The sequence below is a fragment of the Lepidochelys kempii genome, chromosome 8, assembly GCF_965140265.1.
Source record: "Lepidochelys kempii isolate rLepKem1 chromosome 8, rLepKem1.hap2, whole genome shotgun sequence".
NCBI classification, from domain to species: Eukaryota; Metazoa; Chordata; order Testudines; family Cheloniidae; genus Lepidochelys; species Lepidochelys kempii.
Window position 1 is genome coordinate 62,462,587 of NC_133263.1, and position 18,183 is coordinate 62,480,769.

Below are 18,183 nucleotides of genomic sequence, written 5' to 3' on the forward strand. Positions count from 1 at the left end.
TGAAGTTGGCTAAAAAAGTCAAGATCCCCAACCCCCATATTGCCTTTGTTTCACTCTTGTAGGATATCCCTGCTGTGTAGCACTCACTGCTGAGTTAGTGTGGTGGTGTATTTAGTCCTTGCCTCAGTTTACCTTCTCAGGGTGCCAATAACTTCACTTCAGGTAGTCTTGATTCAAGGATACCCTCATTAGGGCTTGTTTATTATCACACGTGCCAAAAAAAGATCTCTTAACAAAGTCCCAAATAAAGAAAAGGAGCTTCTCACTTTTGGAGTTCCACTGAAGCTTGCCCTCTGAGCTCTGTTCCCAGTCTCCTCAAGTTTATTTCTCAGACTTTGTCTCACCTTATGGCAGGAAGGCCCAGCCCACTTCCTGGAGCTTGGATAGTTCAAATAATTCTTGCCCTCTTTCCTCACCTGGAGTCTCCAGTGCTCTTTTTGGAGCTGGGTAATTCAACCAATTATTATCCATCAGCTGGCTCCACTTAGTCCTCAGGGTCAGAGGGTTTGGCATTCTTCTCCTGCATGATTCTGCTCCCTGTAGGAGCCTTCTTATTCCCTTCAATGTCTGCAGACAGCTGCCCTGCTCTGAGGGAGGAGGCGCATTTATGCTGGTCGCTTTCTCCCATATCATCCCCAGTTGGCTAGGAGAGAGAGTAGCCTTGTCCTACCCTCACTGTAAGGCCCTGTGCCCTTTTAAAAATAGTAGCAGGGTTCCTCCAAATGTTTCTTCCAATATTTCTCGGGTCCTTCTATCTATAATTGGACTCTTTGATTCTTAAAGAGCCATGTCAGGTACCAGTAGGCAGTAATGCCCTTATGGGGCAGACAACCCTTTCAGTTACACTTGGGTCATTTTTTCTCTTTAATCAGGCTATGTTTTTTTTAAGTGAAAGCTGAGATTCTCATGTAATCTATTCCAGCAGCTGGAGCTTGAAGTAAAACCTCAAATATCACCAGACTACAGCTAAAATTCCGAGACTTGGAAGCACATACTGTGCTGTTAAGTAATTCTGAGATGCATCCCATCTGCAAAGTGCTATGAGAATGAAATTACAGCACAACTAATCACTGTTACTGAGTCTCCTGAAAGACCTAACAAGTGTTAAAACTGAATGTGTTTCTTTACAACGGAACCTTTCATACTTCTAATGCCACAAAGTATTTTAAAAGAAGAAGTTCTAAACTGGTAGTCCAGTAACCATACAAGGAAATGGAGTAGTTACTATATACTGTGACAGGGTCGGGCCAGATGGCTACAGGAGAGTATTTTTTTTTTTAAGCAAAAGATGTTTTTATTTGCATAACACACTTACAAAGTAAAAAACAGCAGCATATGCCATGTGTAACACAGCAACCAATCATAATTGTTTTCTCATTAGTTCAGGGGAGGGAAGTGTTCAAGCTTGCCTGGGCCCAGAGCGGGGGGCTTCCTCGACTCTCATGGTCTTCCACCCTGCTGAGTTACCTCGTGGCCCAGAGCAAGGGGGCTTCATCGACTCTCAAGGTCTGCCACCCCCTCGAGTTACCTGGTGCCACGCCCAGTGTCACCAACAATTCCCTCCTCTGAAAGCACCCAACAAGAGGGGCAGACTGTGGAGTGGACAATCCAGGAGGGGGTGGGGGCATGTGCACCCACGTGTGAAAGGACCCCTCTAAGGTGGTGGTGTCCACAGCAGCAATGGCTGGGGCTGGGATCCCTTACTCTCTCCCCCAATCAAAGGCTCAGACAAAGGGACCCGGATGGGGACACCGAGCAGAGAACCTCAGACAGCGCCCACCGCTCCTCAAAAGCATCAAGGGAGTCGGTGGACACCGCCCAGAGGAACTCCGCCCGGACACATGAACGGACCGAGGATCGGAAAATGGCCCCACAGCACAGGAAACTCCATAGGCCAACCTCCTCTCTCTGGTTTTATAGATGGCCGTTTTAGCCAGGGCCAGGAGGAGGTTAACTAGGAGATCCCGTAACTTTGTGAGGCCACAGATGGGGAGTGCATAAATAAAAAGGTGAGGGGAAAAATGCAACCAAAAACGTAATAGGAGATTTGTGAGGAGCTGGAACAGGGGCTGCAGCCTGGCGCACTCCAAATATACGTGCGCCAGGGTTTCCCTCACACCACAAAAGGGACAAGTATCCGGGACGGGGGTGAACCACGCCAAGTACATGCCCGTGCTCACAGCTCCGTGAAGGAGACGCCAACTGATGTCCCCGACGGGCCTCGGAACCAAGGTGGAATATAGGCCCACCGGGGCTGCTCACCCTCCAAAGGTGGCAGAAGGTCTCGCCACTTTGTGTCGAGATGGGACGCTAGGGTGAGGGCTTGAAGGGTGTGGAGCACGAGCGTGTATAGATGTTTCCTTGGCGTGGTTTGGAAGCGTACCGGATGCAGTTCATGCAGCCGGCTCTCAGTGAAGGGGTGAGGGGGTCGATTGGGTCTGCGGGGCAGGGGTCCAATTAAAAGGTCCGGTGGGCCTGGGGTAGAGGGTGGGCGGGGCGTGCCCTTGAGCAGGACCTGGTTGAGGTAAGTTCAAGCAATGGGCGGCAAAGTGGCCTTCGCCTCCTGAAGTATGCACTGGGGGTGCGAGGTCTGGAGAGCCCCATGCACCGGGCAAGCATCAGGGGATCCAGCCGGTCGTAGTCCAGGAAGTCTCCGACCCTCGTGACTTCTGCCAGGATCAAGCTCTGGCGCACCGAGCAGGACTCTGCCACCTGCACACGGAGCTGGGGATTGTGTAGCAGGGGCTCCGCGAGGAGATCTACCCCCTCGGTGGCCACCACGGACCTGGTCGTTAAAAACAGTTTCCAAGTCCGGAGGAGGTCCTGGTGGAAGACCGGCAGCCAGGAGAGGTCTCGCGGAAGACCTCCCGGACGGAGATAAAAGAGCTGCCGGTCATATCGGAGCCCTCGGATGCGGCGCAGGATGGCGTGCGCCAGTGTGCTCCATGCCGAACCACCTGCACCATAGAGGAACCTCTGTAGGGCCTGGAGGCAGAAGACACGGACCTGAGTGCGTAGACACTTCAGGCCCTGTCCTCCTTCCTTCAGGCGTAGATGAAAAACCCCTACAGGGGCCCAGTGCGTTCCTGACCAAAAGAACGCCAGAATCGATGTCCGGAGGTTGGTCAGGAAACCTGGGACCGGGACCAAGGTGTTGAGCCGGTACCAGAGCATGGAGAGGACTAGTTGATTAAGCACCAGCGCTCTCCCTCGGAGGCAGAGACATCGGAGTAGTCCCGTCCATTTCCGGAGCCGCTCTATCACCCTGCCCTCTAAATTTTCCCAGTTCTCCAGTGGAGAGGGATGCGTGGCAGATGGGTAAATGCCGAGGTAGAGCAGCGGACCCGCGCTCCACTGGATGGTCTGAAGCGCGGGTGGGAGGGAGCTCGCCTGCCACCAGTCTCCTACCGCCAAGCCAGAGCTCTTGACCGAGTTGACCCGGGCGGAGGAGGCTGCTGAATAGATGACCTGGCAAAGCTCCACCCGCGCCAAGTCGCTGGGTCCTGGATCACGAGGAGCATGTCATCAGCATATGCCGACAGGACCAGCCGCAGCTCCGGCTCCCACAGCACCAACCCTGTCAACCTCCTGCGGATCACCAGAGTGTACAGCTGGCCCGAGAGGAGGCACCCCTGCCGTACTCCTCGCCCGAAGCTGACCGGTTCGGTCAGGGTCCAGTTGAGCTTAACCAGACACTCTGCGGAGCATACAGCACCCGGAGAAAACCCACAAACTGGGGTCCAAAGCCAAATGCCTGCAGAGTGCTCAGGAGGTACCTGTGGTCCACCCTATCAAATGCCTTCTCCTGATCTAGGGACAGGAGGGCGAACGACAGACCTTCTCTACGCCCGAGTTCCAAAAGGTCCCAAACCAGAAATAGGTTATCAAAGATACTGCGGTCTGGGATGGTGTAGGTCTGGTCTGGATGGATCGCGTCTGCCAGCACAGACCCTAGCTGCAGCGAGATTGCTTTCGCTACAATTTTGTAGTCCATGCTGAGGAGCGAGACGGGACGCCAATTTCGTAAATCGCAGAGGTCCCCCTTCTTTGGCAATAAGGCGAGTACAGCTTGCCTGCACGACAGAGGGAGGACCCCGATCTGCAGAGACTCGGCCCAGACGGTGACTAGGTCTGGGCCGAGGATGTCCCAAAACACACTGTAGAACTCCACGGTCAGCCCGTCCATGCCTGGAGATTTATTAGTGGGCATACGACGGAGGGCTTCCAAGAACTCGGCCAGAGTGAGAGGCAACTCTAGCCAGTCTCGGTCACTCGCGCTGACCATAGGGAGCTCCTCCCAAAGCACTCTGCAAGCGCTATGGTTGGTAGGATCCGGGAAGAAAAGACTTGCATAGAAGGCTCGGGCCCTCCTGAACATCTCCGCCGGGTTCCGTGATGGGGGTGCTGTCTTCTGCTAGGAGGCAGATGACGTGTTTCTTGGCCCCCCTCGTTTTCTCCAGGGCATAGAAGAAGCGGGAGCCGCGGTCCATCTCCCGAAGGAGGCGGATGCGGGACTGAACGAAGGCACCTCGGGCCCGGTGGTCCTCGAGGGCCCGGAGCTCCTCCCGCTTCTCCCGGCACGCTCCGCAGAGGGACGGGTCCTCGGGACTGGTGGCCAGGCGCCTCTCCATCTCTAAGACCTCCCGTTCCAACTGCTCTATCGCCACATTTCGCCGTCGGCTGGTGCCCCGAGTGTACTCACGGCAGAAGAGCTTGGCGCGCACCTTCCTGAGATCCCACCATCGCCGCACCGAGGGAAAGGCACGCCACTGCTCTCGCCAGGCCAGCCAGAACTCCCGGAAGGACATTACAAAATTCTCGTCCTCCAACAGGCTGTTATTAAAGTGCCAACAGGCCGGCCCCGGTCTCTCTGCACGGAGGGAGACCGTTACAGTGACTAAATGATGATCGGAGAATGGGGCCGGCCGAATGGCGGAGGAGTGGGCCTGTGAAAGATGGAAACGGGATAAGTAAATACGGTTCAACCGAGAGTGGTGTGACCGATGGGCCTCCACCCGGACAAAGGTGAACGTGGAGGTGTCATCTGGGTGATGGTCACGCCAGACATCCACTAGGGAGTGATGTTCAACTATCCCTTGGAGAATATTCGCAGCGGCCGGGCTCGGTTCGGCCCCTGAGCAGTCCCGTTCCTCGAGGGTGGTGTTAAAGTCCCCTCCCAGGACCAGGCACTCGTGCGAATCCAGGGTGCTGAGAAAGTCGGACACCCGCTGATAAAATTGTGGCCGCCTGGAGCTCATTTGCGGGGCATAGATGTTAACAAGATTAACCACGAGCCCCTCCATAAGGACTCGAAGGTGCAGCAGGTGGCCCGGCACGGCCTCATTGACCCCTAGCACCTCAGGCCGTAGGTTGGGGGAGAACAGGGTCGCCACTCCAGCTTGCCAGGTCGCGAAGTGGCTAAAGTATACCCCGTCCCCCCACTCCAGCCGCCACCTGTCCTCGGCGGCCGGGTCTGTATGGGTCTCCTACAGAGTACCTCCCTTCCCGAAGGTAAGAGAGCACCTGGGACCTGCGGAGAGCCATCCTACAGCCCCTGGTATTCAGGGTCGCAATAATAAGAGGCGTCATGCGGAGGGCTGGGGGGGTGGGGGCTTCGTGTTGGCGGGGGTGTTCAGGGCCCCTGGCGGGTTGCGCAGCAACCCGTGACCCATCCCGTGGGTGAGTAGATCGCGTCGGAAGCTGCGGGCTCGCTCATAGGCCGCAGCACCGCACCTTCCTTGCCCCCTGCCCTCTTTTATAAGGGCCCTTGTGGCCTGGAGGATTTGATCAAAGTCCCCCCATAGCTGAAGAGCCAGCTGTGCCCTATCGCGGGCGCCACGGGTGTGTTCTAGGAACTTCCGTAGTGTATGCCGCAGCTCATGGGGGGTGGGGTTACGATTTCCGGGGTGTTCCCTGGTGGGGCTCTTAATGCAGCCTCGTGGTCCGCTAAGGTGGGTAGGCAGGGTGCGGACCACCGACGGGGCGTCTGACAGGCTGGGGTTTTTAAATCCATTTCACACCTTGGGGTGGAAGGGGATGGCAGGGGAAAAATTGGCGTGGTCCCCCCTCCGGACAGCAAATCGGCAATCTTCCCCCCCCCTCCTCTGGGGGCTCAGCTGAGGCAAGTAGCTGCGCCCGAAAGCAGGCGTGGGGGGGGGGGGGGTGCTGGCGAAGAACGTAGACGGGAAAAAAAAAACAAAGAATCAAGAAAAAACAAAAAAAGCGTCTGGCCCGGTCGGGGGGGGACTAAGGCAGGTGCAAAAAGTAAGAAAAATCCGGGCCAGGGGGCTTTAGGAAAGAACAGAAAGCAGATAGCTGAGGAGCAAGCAAAAGACGTTCCGTTTCCCAACAGGGAAGGCTCCAGAACAATCGGGAACCTTCTGGAGACAGGCTGATTAGAACACCTGCACCCAATCAAGAAGCTGTTAGAATCAATTAAGGCAGGCTAATCAGGGCACCTGGGTTTTAAGAAGGAGCTCACTTCAGTTTGTGGTGTGCAGGTAAGGATCTGGGAGTGAGAATGAATACTGTTGGAGGACTGAGGAGTACAAGCATCACCAGACACCAGGAGGAAGGTCCTACGGTGAGGATAAAGAAGGTGTTGGAGGAGGCCATGGGGAAGTAGCCCAGGGAGTTGTAGCTGTCACACAGCTGTTCCAGGAGGCACTTTAGCTAGCTGCATTCCACGGGGCCCTGGGCTGGAACCCGGAGTAGAGGGCGGGCCTGGGTTCTCCCCCAAACCTCCCAACTCCTGGTCAGACACAGGAGGAGTTGTCCTGGACTGTGGGTTCATGAAAATGGCCAAACTGAGGGCTGCTGCGAAGCTCCAAGGTGAGCAAATCCACCAACAAGTGCAAGACCCACCAAGGTAGAGGAGGAACTTTGTCACAATACTCAAATGCACTTCGTACATCTGTATGTAAAACTTGTTTCAGAGGTGATGTGGGCAACCTTAGTGAGGTCATTCCTCATACCAGGGGCTCTGGAGCCTTCCCAAAAGTGAGGAGGCTGGGGGCCCTGCTCCACAGCGGACATGCCCAGAGTGGGGAGGGGCTTCCTGTGTCCCCACCCCCCAGGCTCCCCACCCAGGGCAGGTGGAGGGACCCACGCTCCCCACGTCTGCCTGTGGCATGGCTCTTACCATGGCCAGGCCACAGCTCCCAGGTCCTCCCTCTTCCCCCCACCCCCAGCCAAAGCCAGGTCAGGGAGAGCTGTGTGGGCAGGTGTGGGGAACTGGCGTGAAGTTGCAGACCTTCTACCTCCACCTGCCCTGGGCCAGGCAGGGACACGGGTTGGGGGCTGCTCTCAGCTGCCCTGCACCATGGGCAGTTGAAGGGGTCCGCATGCATGGCTCCCACAACTGCTTGGTCTCCATGGCCGGGCCCCTTGCTGGCCTGGCTGGGGAGGGGGCAAGAATCAGGGGGAAGAGAAGGTAAAAGGAAAGAGGTTTGCCCTGGCAAAAAGTGGATAGGCCATGTTCCCTCCCATTCCCCCCCCACACACACACACCAGTTCTTATGTTCTAAAACCTGATCTTGCAAACATGTGGATCTTGTGTGGACCCTTACACCTGTGCAGAATGAGCTAATGGGACTCTTGGCTGGAGTAAGAATTTTAGTGGTGCATCTGTTTCCAGAACTGGGGCCATTGAGTACATTAATCTTTCCATCGCTAGGTTGGTGTTCTCTTTTTAGAGGTACCTGTAAAACATTTGTTGTAGCTAGCTGGAGCCACTGTTTATATGGGCCATTAAAAGAGCCTTAGAGGAGGAGTGTCAAAGCTAGCAGAGACTCTGTGCATTCCCACAACCTAGTGTGGTTACATGAAACACTACTACTTTTCTTTGCATATGCACAGATCTCAAAACAATGAGTTAAAGCTTGAGGTCTCAGGTATTCAGGCAAACTCCTCCCAATTTCAGTGAGTATTTTGCCTGAGTAAGGATTTGGAAATTTGGCTCAACTGTTTGTGTGTGTGTGTGTGTGTGTGTGTTTGCTTTTTGAGTAGCTTCTAAATGTCTTTCTCCTATCAAGTTTCTGTTTCTAATAACTCACATTTTTTGCAGCTTTTTATTTAATTGCTTAATTTTGTTATCAATAATATATTATGCGATGAGATACAGAGAATCTTTGACTAAAATATCTTAACACAATATTTAACAACAACAAAAACCAGCTAGTTTTGAATGGAAAATTCCACAGGGTTTATCATTTAATATCATCAGTATACTTGCAGTTACTTATTTGGAAATTGAAAAGGAGTGCTTGTGGCACCTTAGAGACTAACCAATTTATTTGAGCATGAGCTTTCGTGAGCTACAGCTCACTTCATCGGATGCATACCGTGGAAACTGCAGTATGCATCCGATGAAGTGAGCTGTAGCTCAAGAAAGCTCATGCTCAAATAAATTGGTTAGTCTCTAAGGTGCCACAAGTACTCCTTTTCTTTTTGCGAATACAAACTAACATGGCTGTTACTCTGAAACCTGTTATTTGGAAATTCTTCTTTTGATAGAAGAAAATCTGTGTAACAGTAAAAGATAAAATCTACCCTGTATGAGATTTTCACATTATGCTCTGATTGTAGCTTTAATCTAATTAAATATGAATAACAATGATAAATAGGCCCTAATCCAAGAAAGCACTTAAACATATACTTCAGTCCTCCTGTATTTAGGACAGCACTATAGAATATGTTTAAGCGTAACTTTAAGTTAAATAGGGAGGATTTCTGAATTGGGGCCGAAGGAGTAGATTATATACCGGTCCTGCAAACATGCATGTGCTTATCTCTGAATATGTCAGCTGGGTTCAATGGGACTACAAGCATGCATAAAGCAAATCATGTGCATATAGTGTCCGCAAGACTGGGGCCTTCATTCCCAGTTTTCTGAGTCTTTTTGCACTGATGTAAAAATGAAAAACAACCTCAAACTTTTATTGTATCGTCTACAAGAAACTCCTCATGTACAAGCAGCAGCAACCTGCATGGCATTTTAAATACCTATGGTCATAAATATAAAGGGAAAGGTAACAACCTTCCTATATACAATACTATAAAGTCCCTCCTGGCCACAGGCACACAATCCTTTTACCTGTAAAGGGTTAAGAAGCGCAGGTAACCTGGCTGGCACCTGACCAAAAGGACAAATAAGGGGACAAGATATTTTCAAATCTGGGGCCGAGAGGGGAAGGTTTTGGTCTGTCTGTTCTGTGTGCTTGCTGGACACAGCTCAAGGAAGCAAGTAATCCAACTCCAATAGAATTGGTAAGTACTAGCAAGGGAATGCATCGGCTTTATTTTTGTTTTGGCTTGTGATTTTTTCTCTGTGCTGAGAGGAAGGTGTATTCCTGGTTTTCTTTTTGTAACTTTAAAGTTTGGCCCAGAGGGAAATCCTCTGTTTTTGAATCTGATTGCCCTGTAAGATTATCTTCCATTCTAATGTTACAGAGGTGGTTCTTTTACCTTTTTTCTTTCTAATAAAATTCTGTTTCTTTTAGAATGTGATTGGTTGTTGTTTTTCTTTAGAGTCCTAAAAAAAAAAAAACAAGGTTGGTCTGTGCTCATCTTGTTTATTCTCAAGCCTCCCCAGGAAAGGGGGTGGGGGGGCTTGGGGGGATATTAGGGAACAGTAGGAACTCCAAGTGGTCCTTTTCCTGAGTTTGTCTAAATTACTTGGTGGTGGCGGCATTACCTAATCCAAGGTAGAAGGGAGAATTTGTGCCTTGAGGAGTTTTTAATCTAAGCTGGTAGAAATAAGCTTAGGGGGTCTCTCATGCAGGTCCCCATGACTGTAGCCTAGAGTTCAAAGTGGGGAGGGAACCCTGACACCTATATTTTCTCAATATTATCTCTTAGTCTGTGCCTATATGTACTAAATCTAGGTTGTGACTACAGAACATCCATGTCCCATTTCCATCCACATCCTCATCATTAACTAAGTTATGCCACTGTACAATGCTCCCCATGAATAATACTGAAGTTATTTTTGGACTTCTCTCGAGAGACATGTTTGATAAAGTTTAATATCTTCCCCCTAGGATATTGTGGAACTGAATCCTAATTCACTCTCACATTTTGACCTTCAAAGATCAGTGAATTAATCAACTGACTAAATCTGCATTTTTTTTAGTGCCCGCTTTATTACACAAAGCTTTGCCTTTCATAAATTCTGAGTTGTCTGTTCAGAGATAATTTTGGAAAGGTTATCCTAGATCATCTAGTCTCTCTTTTTGCAACTGTACTGGATTTTCTGCTACACTAGTCTTCTAGATGTTTTATCTAGAATTACCCTTCTGCTCCTCTAGGGATGGAGCCTCAACAACTTTCCTTGGCAAGTTGTTCTCTCCCCCCCCCCCCCCCGCCCCGCCTGGATCTAGCCAACCTTACTTGTAGAAATTGTTCCTATTGTCTTGCTTAAATTATACTTAACACTTCCACCAATAAAGATCCCTAGCTCGCCTAAAAATTTGCCTCTGCATATAGCTACCTCACTCTTGACATCCAGGCACCTAGCTCATGCCTAAGCCCCACTGGGATCCTCTAATTAGGCATTCCTCTGCTCATCATGCCTATAAAGTCCAATCTGATAAGCATTCACAGAGGCGGCCTTCCAGATCAGGCCCTGCACAAAATTGTGCTGGTGCCACTGCCTGCCTTCGTAACACTGAGTCCCATAGTTAAAGTACTGACCCAGGATAGGGGAGACCCAGGTTCAAATCTTCCCCCATCTGTCAGATCTGGGGTAAGGATTTGATTCTTCAACCTCTCAAGTGAGTGCTCTTCCCACTGAAGTGTGGGAGTTGGGGGGTGTCTCTCTCTCTCAATCTCCCCTTTTGAGGTTGTTCAGCTGTATATAAATAACTAATCGTTGGGGCAGAGGGAGTGAGAGAATGACTCTATATCCCAGGGGTTATTCTCACTCTCTCTGGCCCAGTGACTAATTGTTTATACACAGTAGAATGGTTTCAACAGGAAAGATTGAGAAAGACCCACCCCAGAATATCCCATAGTCCAGCAGTTATGAGATTCTTCCCGAGAGGTAGGAAATATGGGTTAATTCAGGGAGATTTTAACCTGGGTTTTCCACATCATGGGTAAATACTGTAACCACTAGATTAAACGTTGTAAGGGGGACACCTCATCTCTTTTTTGAGAGAGGGCTTAGGTATCTAACTTCAGAAGATGGCTTATAGCTGTAAATCCCAAGCAGAGATAGGGGCCTCCCTCTTGCCCAGAGTTATGTGCCTATCTCCCTTTTGAGGGTCAGGGTTTAGGCCCCACCCCTCTCCTCATCACTTACTATTGGGTAATTATGCAACTCCCTGCTCCTCATTCTTAGGACTCTAACTCCACTCATCCAGTGCATAGTGAGCCTGGGTGCCTAATATGGGGCTGTGGATTCCATGAGGCAGCTGGGTGCATGAATTTAGGCATTGCACTGCTGAACCTAAAGCCACTCTGTGGATCTAGCTCAGTGAAGGTAATAGACCCTATGCTTGGCCACAAACAGATGTTCAGTGCTTGGGATACTGGAGAACACCTGGTGGGAAGAGAGATCCTTTTCTCAATACCTGTTTCACCAAATTCAGCCAGTGTCAGTTAGAACTAATTCATATAAATGTCTCTAATAACCAATCTAAGGTCTTTATTAAAAAAAAAGTCATTAGTTTTTGTTTTTTAAATCACTGCAGATGTAATATTATGGATAAAAGTCAGACAGCTGCAGGAAATATCCATTTTTCACTTGCTTTCTAATTTTGAATATCATGTTTGGAAAATAATTAGTCCATTTCTCATGACTTCTTGATTCCTTTTGACCCCTATGCCTTTAATTTAGGATTTGTGTGTCATTAGCGAAGCTAGCTTTGAGAGGCATTTCTCTTGAGAATCTGTATTTGATGTTGTGATAATCCATTTTGGTGCTATCTGAAGAATAGATCATCCCTTCCTGATCTAATTTATCAACAAGGGAAAAGCAACCTAATTTATAAGTCTGAAAAGCTACTGCAGGCCAAAGGACCACTAGCTTTTTTTTATATTAGAAGTACAGTATATTCAGCACAGGACACTTGGAGAAAGATAGCTTATAGATACACAGTATAACAGCAGACTTATTTTTGAAATTTGCAAATGTGTAATATGCATTGTCTCGTCTTTAAAAAGCTCTCCTATCCAAAAATTGTTCATACTTTATTAAAAATAATGTTGTAACAAAACTACAATCCCATGGCAGCTATGATTTATTTGCTATCATGAAATATGAACAATTAGTCTTATTGTTTGCTTCCATGTCCATTGAAGTTCAGGGAAAATTCCCATTGACTTTACAGGACTGTAGATTGTCCCTTTAGAACGTAGTTCTGAAAGACTTAATGCGTATGAGTAACTATTCAGTAACCCCTCCCAGCTCTTGCTAGCCTGGGATCAAAGGTAATGGAAACATTTATACAACTAAGGGAAAATATGGCTTGGAACAAACAGCACATTGCTTTTGAATGTATGGAGAACTTTTTTAGCTATTGTACTCTGAGGATGTATGGAGAAGCTATCTTTGTGTAGGGATGCAAAAGGGCATCTACAGCTGCAGAGGCAAAAGGGGATCTTCCATCTTTGGACTGCATATTTTTGGACTGCAGCCTATGCCAATCTCTGGCTGCCACTGTGTTAGTTATGTTTAAATAAAAATGTATTTTTGAAATACAAGCTCTCATTGCTTTAATGCAAAGAACAACACAGGGTGAAATCTTGACCTCACTGAAGTCAATGAGAGTTTTGCCACTGGCCAGGATTTCAACCCTTTCATTAGAGTAGGACACAACCATTATAAGCTACATAACCTATGCTCCATCAGGGAAAAAACAAAGTAAAGCAGTCATAGGCAAAGATAATCAAGAGAAGGGACCTTGTTAGTATGGAAGGAGGAGGAAGAGTTCAGTGAATCAGGCAGCAAAGCCTACTGAAATCAACAGAAAAGCTTTTGTTGATGTTGGTGGGCTTTGCGTCAGACTCATAGTGCATTCTTTCCAACATAAAGAACATGTGACTTGTGTAGACAACGACTTCAGAAATATTCAACCAATAAAATGCTAGCCACTCTGTCTCAGAAGAGCATTAAGCATGGTGTGATGTTCGCAGATGTAAATACATTTTGAAAAAGGGAAAAATCCTCTACAGACTGGTAAACTTTGAAAGGAAATAAAGACACTGTGAGCTGGATAGGAATTATAAATTATTTATGGCCCAGAAGTTTGTTTGAAAAAATGCTGAGAATACTGTTCTTACAGAGTCCTTATTTTAAATGCTTTTCGTGAAAGAAACCCCACTGAAATATTAAACTATGAAAACCAAGGCAAAAAATGGAGTTCAGGTGTATTAGAGAGAAGGGAGTGAGATAATAGCTTTTATTGGACCAACTTCTGTTGGTGAGAGAGACAAGCTTTCAAGCTGCTCAGGTCTGGGCAAGGTACTTAGAGTATCACTGCAAAATGCAAGGTGAGACAGATTGACCAGAATGCCCAGTCAAAAAGGGACCCTGGTAGCTCCGGTCAGCACCTGGTGGCGACCAGACCATTTAAATGTCCAGTTGGTGCCCCAGCCCAGCCTCCCACACTCCAAACTCCTCATTTCTGGCCCCACCCTGGAGCCCTCACACCCTCCCACACTCTGAACCCCTTTGCCCCACCCCCCGGCCTGGAGCCCCCTCCTGCACTCCATACCCCTCATCCCAGGCCCCACCCCAGAGTGCACACCTCCAAAGAGAGCCCTCACTGCCTTCTGTACTCCAACCGCTTGTCCCAGCCCCATGAAAATGAGTGAGTGGGGTGTTGGAGTGAGGGGGGGATGGAGTGAGCAGGGGTGGGATCTTGGAAAAGGGGCAGGGCAGGTGGCAGGGCAAGGTTGTTTGGTTTTCTGCAATCAGAAAGTTGGCAACCCTAAGTTGTGCATGTGTCTACACCAAAATTTGACTCCCAGCAACACAAGCAACCTGTTACAGCAATACAATACACCACAACCCCGTGTGCAGTCACGGTCGACTTGCATTACCTGTGTTGACCCGAACAGCCCTCCAGAGGCTGTCCCACAATTCCCTTGTCCCTATGACGGCTGCTTCAGTCACCATTTGAACTCCATCGCTTACAGGTCACAGGCATGGAAGCCTACCTTCCCTTAAAGTACCCTGCATATTTTTGAAATGCCTTTTCCTGATTGTCTGTCTGCCTGGGGGAACACACATACCAGCTCATCTTCATTGTTTGCATCCAACTGTCTGATCATGCTGGCTCTGAAACAGAGAGCTACTAGATGCACTTCGGCCTGGAGCTGGCACGTAGTATTGGATTTCTTTGGCCTGTGGTGAAAAGAACCTGAACAAGCTCAGCTATAGACCCAACATAGAAACATCAACATCAGGCATGCCAAAGGCAAAAGAGGGCTATAAGAAACCTGGTGCTGCCTCACAGATCTACTGATGAGCTGAATGCCATGCTTGGCAGGGACCCCACATATGACTATGGACACTGTCAAGGCTAATTCCCCACTCTGGCACTTCAAGTGCAGAAGGTGGGGGCCCGCAAGGATTCTAAAAAGTAATACTGGCCACTCCAGACTGGTATTAAACTCCCAAGGTTACAGCTTCTCTCTGACCTTGGATGGGTGGATGCTGCCACCACCCAAATGCAAAAAAAAAAACCCTTTGAAACCAGAAAGGTGCACTTGGGAATTCCTTCCTGTGGGGTACCCTCAAGCCCTTTCACCCCCCAGGAAGAGCTGACAAGGAAAAACAAAGGAAATTAGCTGTTGCCACCAGCTAATTAAACGTATGTACAAACCTCTTAGGACACCAAAAATCCAATCCTGTTCCTACAAAAAGGTAACATTTTATTAAAAACAAAAAAGAAGAAAATACATCTGATACTTAGGCTTTTGCTACATTTAAAAAACCCAGTTACAAAATTTAAACATCAAGAATAACTTTCTTGAGGCCCAGCTTAAAGGTTACAAGCAAAACAAAGAATTTGGGGTTAGCACAGAGGAGTCCACAAGCCTTAGAGAAAATAAAAGAAATAAACCTAATTACGTCTTTTTAGACATTTCCTAATCTACTTACATATTTGGGTAGTTCTAGGTATAATCTGATTTCCATACTTGGCAAAAAGCTTTTTACAGCATAGTCATAGCCCTGACTTTGTTCCCTCTCTCTGGAGAACAACAGACAGACACACCAAGGGAAAGCTTCCCCCCGCCCCAAGTTTAAAACGTTCTAGCCCTCCCATTAGCTCTTTTAGGCAGGTGCCCACTCCCTTCCTTTTATCTGTTGTTAACCCTTTACAGGTAAAGCAAGTAGAGAACCACCACCAAGAGGAATTCCATACCTGGCTGGCTGGGTGTCCATAAAAGCGAGCTACCCCTTTTCCTCCCTTTCATTTATCACAGACACTTTGCAGGAGCCTGAGAAGGAGACCCCCGCCATGAACAGTGATGAGAAGGGGAGATGTGGTGGGAGACTCAACTCCTGCTGTGAGTCAGGCCAGTCGCATATCATGAATGCAGATGAGACTGATGATGATGAAAGCAGCTTGGGTAAATTGGCACAAGAATTATTCCTTATAGTAACTTCCCGTCCTTTTTGTTCCCCAAAATGTCATTTCCCTCCTCTTCTCCGACCCCTGCTACCTGTCCTTGTGACTTTAAAATGATGCTCAGCCCATCCACAGCTTTAGAGAACAAAGGCACTGACATAAGATTATACCAGTAAAGTAATTAATGTTAGAGAATATATTATGAAAAAGAACATGGCAGTCCTCTTTTAAACAACCACATCAGTGTCCTGTGCTTGGGTAGAGGTAGAAGAAACATGTAGAGTTGGTCTCTTTTCAGTTTTTTAGTTTGTTGTGATAGGCAGTGAGAGCCATGCAGCGTACTTTATATGAATTAGGATGTCTCTTTTGTCCTTTTGAGATCTTGATGAAACTTTCATGAAAATACTCTGTAATACTCTCCTGAACATTTCCAAAGAGGGAGGTGTTGCTTCTACTCCTGCAATCAGACTTTCCTAGGCCTCTTTGCAATGAATTTGAGTTTGGCTGTGACCATTGCAGTAAACCGGCTAGCAGCATATGGGCCTGAGCAGCTTTAGGACACCAGTGGCATCTGGGTTCCTTGTGCCTTTGTCACCCTCAGGAGTGAGATCAGCCAAGATCACTGTGACGGGTTGAATCACAGAAAAGTGAGCTGAAGCTCACGAAAGCTTATGCTCAGATAAATTGGTTAGTCTCTAAGGTGCCACAAGTACTCCTTTTCCTTTTGCGAATACAGACTAACATGGCTGTTACTCAGAAACCCCCTTGGGGCTGCCAACTGATGTGCCAAGACCACTTCTGCCCCTGCTTTCCTGCCCTGGCAGCTTGGGACTTCAGTGCCCTGCCTGGTTTGAGCCAGGCCCTATAGCCTGCTGCAAACCCAGACTCAAGTCTGAACGATGTCTCCTAATATCTGTAGGCTTAACTGAAAGCAGCTTAATAAGTGTTCCTATCTTTAACACTCAGATGCTCAACTCCCAGTGGGGTCCAAACCGCAAATAAATCTGTTTTACCCTGTATAAAGCTTATACAGGATAAACTCATAAATTGTTTGCCCTCTATAACACTGATAGAGAGAGATGCACAGCTGTTTCCCCCCACCCCCAGGTGTTAATACATACTCTGGTTAATTAATAAGTAAAAAGTGATTTTATTAAATACAGAAAGTAGGATTTAAGTGGTTCCAAGTAGTAACAGACAGAACAAAGTGAATTACCAAGTAAAATAAAATAGAACACGCAAGTCTGTCTATCTCTTGAGCCCACTGAAGACAAAATGGAGGGGGTCTCCCACGGGCTTAAATCAACCCTCTCTTGTGGGTGGAGACCCCCTCCTCTCTCCTATGCAAAGTTCAGCTCCAAGATAGAATTTTGGAGTCACATGGGCAAGTCACATGTCCATGCATGACTCAGTTTTTACAGGCAGCAGCCATTGCTCACACTCTACCTTGAATGTCCTCAGATAGACTTCTTATGTGGATTGGAGCCTTCCAAGATCCATTGTACGTTAAGTGCTTCTTGACTGGGCACTTAACTTGCAAATTCCTTTCTAAAGAAGCTGACCAAATGCCTTACTAAGGTTATTTAAAAATCAAACCGGTATGCAGCCAATATTCATAACTTCAAATATGATAATGAGACATGCATACAATAGGATAAATAGATTCTGTAGATCATAGTCTTTACAGAGATATGTTACATGGCATATGTAGCATAAAACATATTCCAGTTATGTAATATGTTAGGTGAGAAATTAAATATGAAGCAGGTATGCCAACCAAACCAAAGTCCGGCCAATAAAGGTTGCTGGAAAGTCCCTGAATGAGATAAATAGAATAAAAGACTACTTGTTTAAGTTGCAGGGAGTAAGAAAAAAGGGGAGGCCTGCGTTTTTGTACCAAATGTTCTGGGAACAGTTTGTTGCGATAGGAGGCGCTGTTTTCCACTCCTTGTCTTTGTGTTATGTCTGTTCTTAACTCCTCGTCTCCTGGTTGACACGCATACCGATAAGAAAGTTAGTGAAGCATTGTGATTTGCTAAAATTTATCTACAATAAGGGAGTAGAAGTGCATGCATAATAGAGAGAGGATTTTAACTAATATGGGGGAGGGTGGGCTGCTTTATGAATAAATCTGTGACGCGACGGGACTGTCTATAAAAAACCTATGAGTTTTACTTAGAGGCTGCTGGTTCTCTTTGGAGAAGGGCTGCTCTCTATTGTTGTGTACACTCTTCAATAAAGAGCTTTGAGTTCGGACCTTGCTGGTGTTGCCAGTCTCTCTCCGGTCAGACAACGAACCGTGCTGTCTGGGGTTTGAGTCCTCGACACATATATACATTCATAAGCATATTTCCATAAAGCCTTTTGGGGTGCACCACCACAATCACCACTGCCTGTCGAAAATTTTACCAATATGCACTGCACTTGCCCTATACACCTGGGGTGCCACTTCAGATTTTTTTTGGGGGGGGGGAGAGCAACTTTAACAGTTATTCTAGGGGCTACGTAGGCACCTGAAAACTCCAATTTTTTTTTTTGGGGGGGGGCAGATAATTTAGAAATTAGCTGATAGGAACACTGTATCTAATTCCTACATATAAAA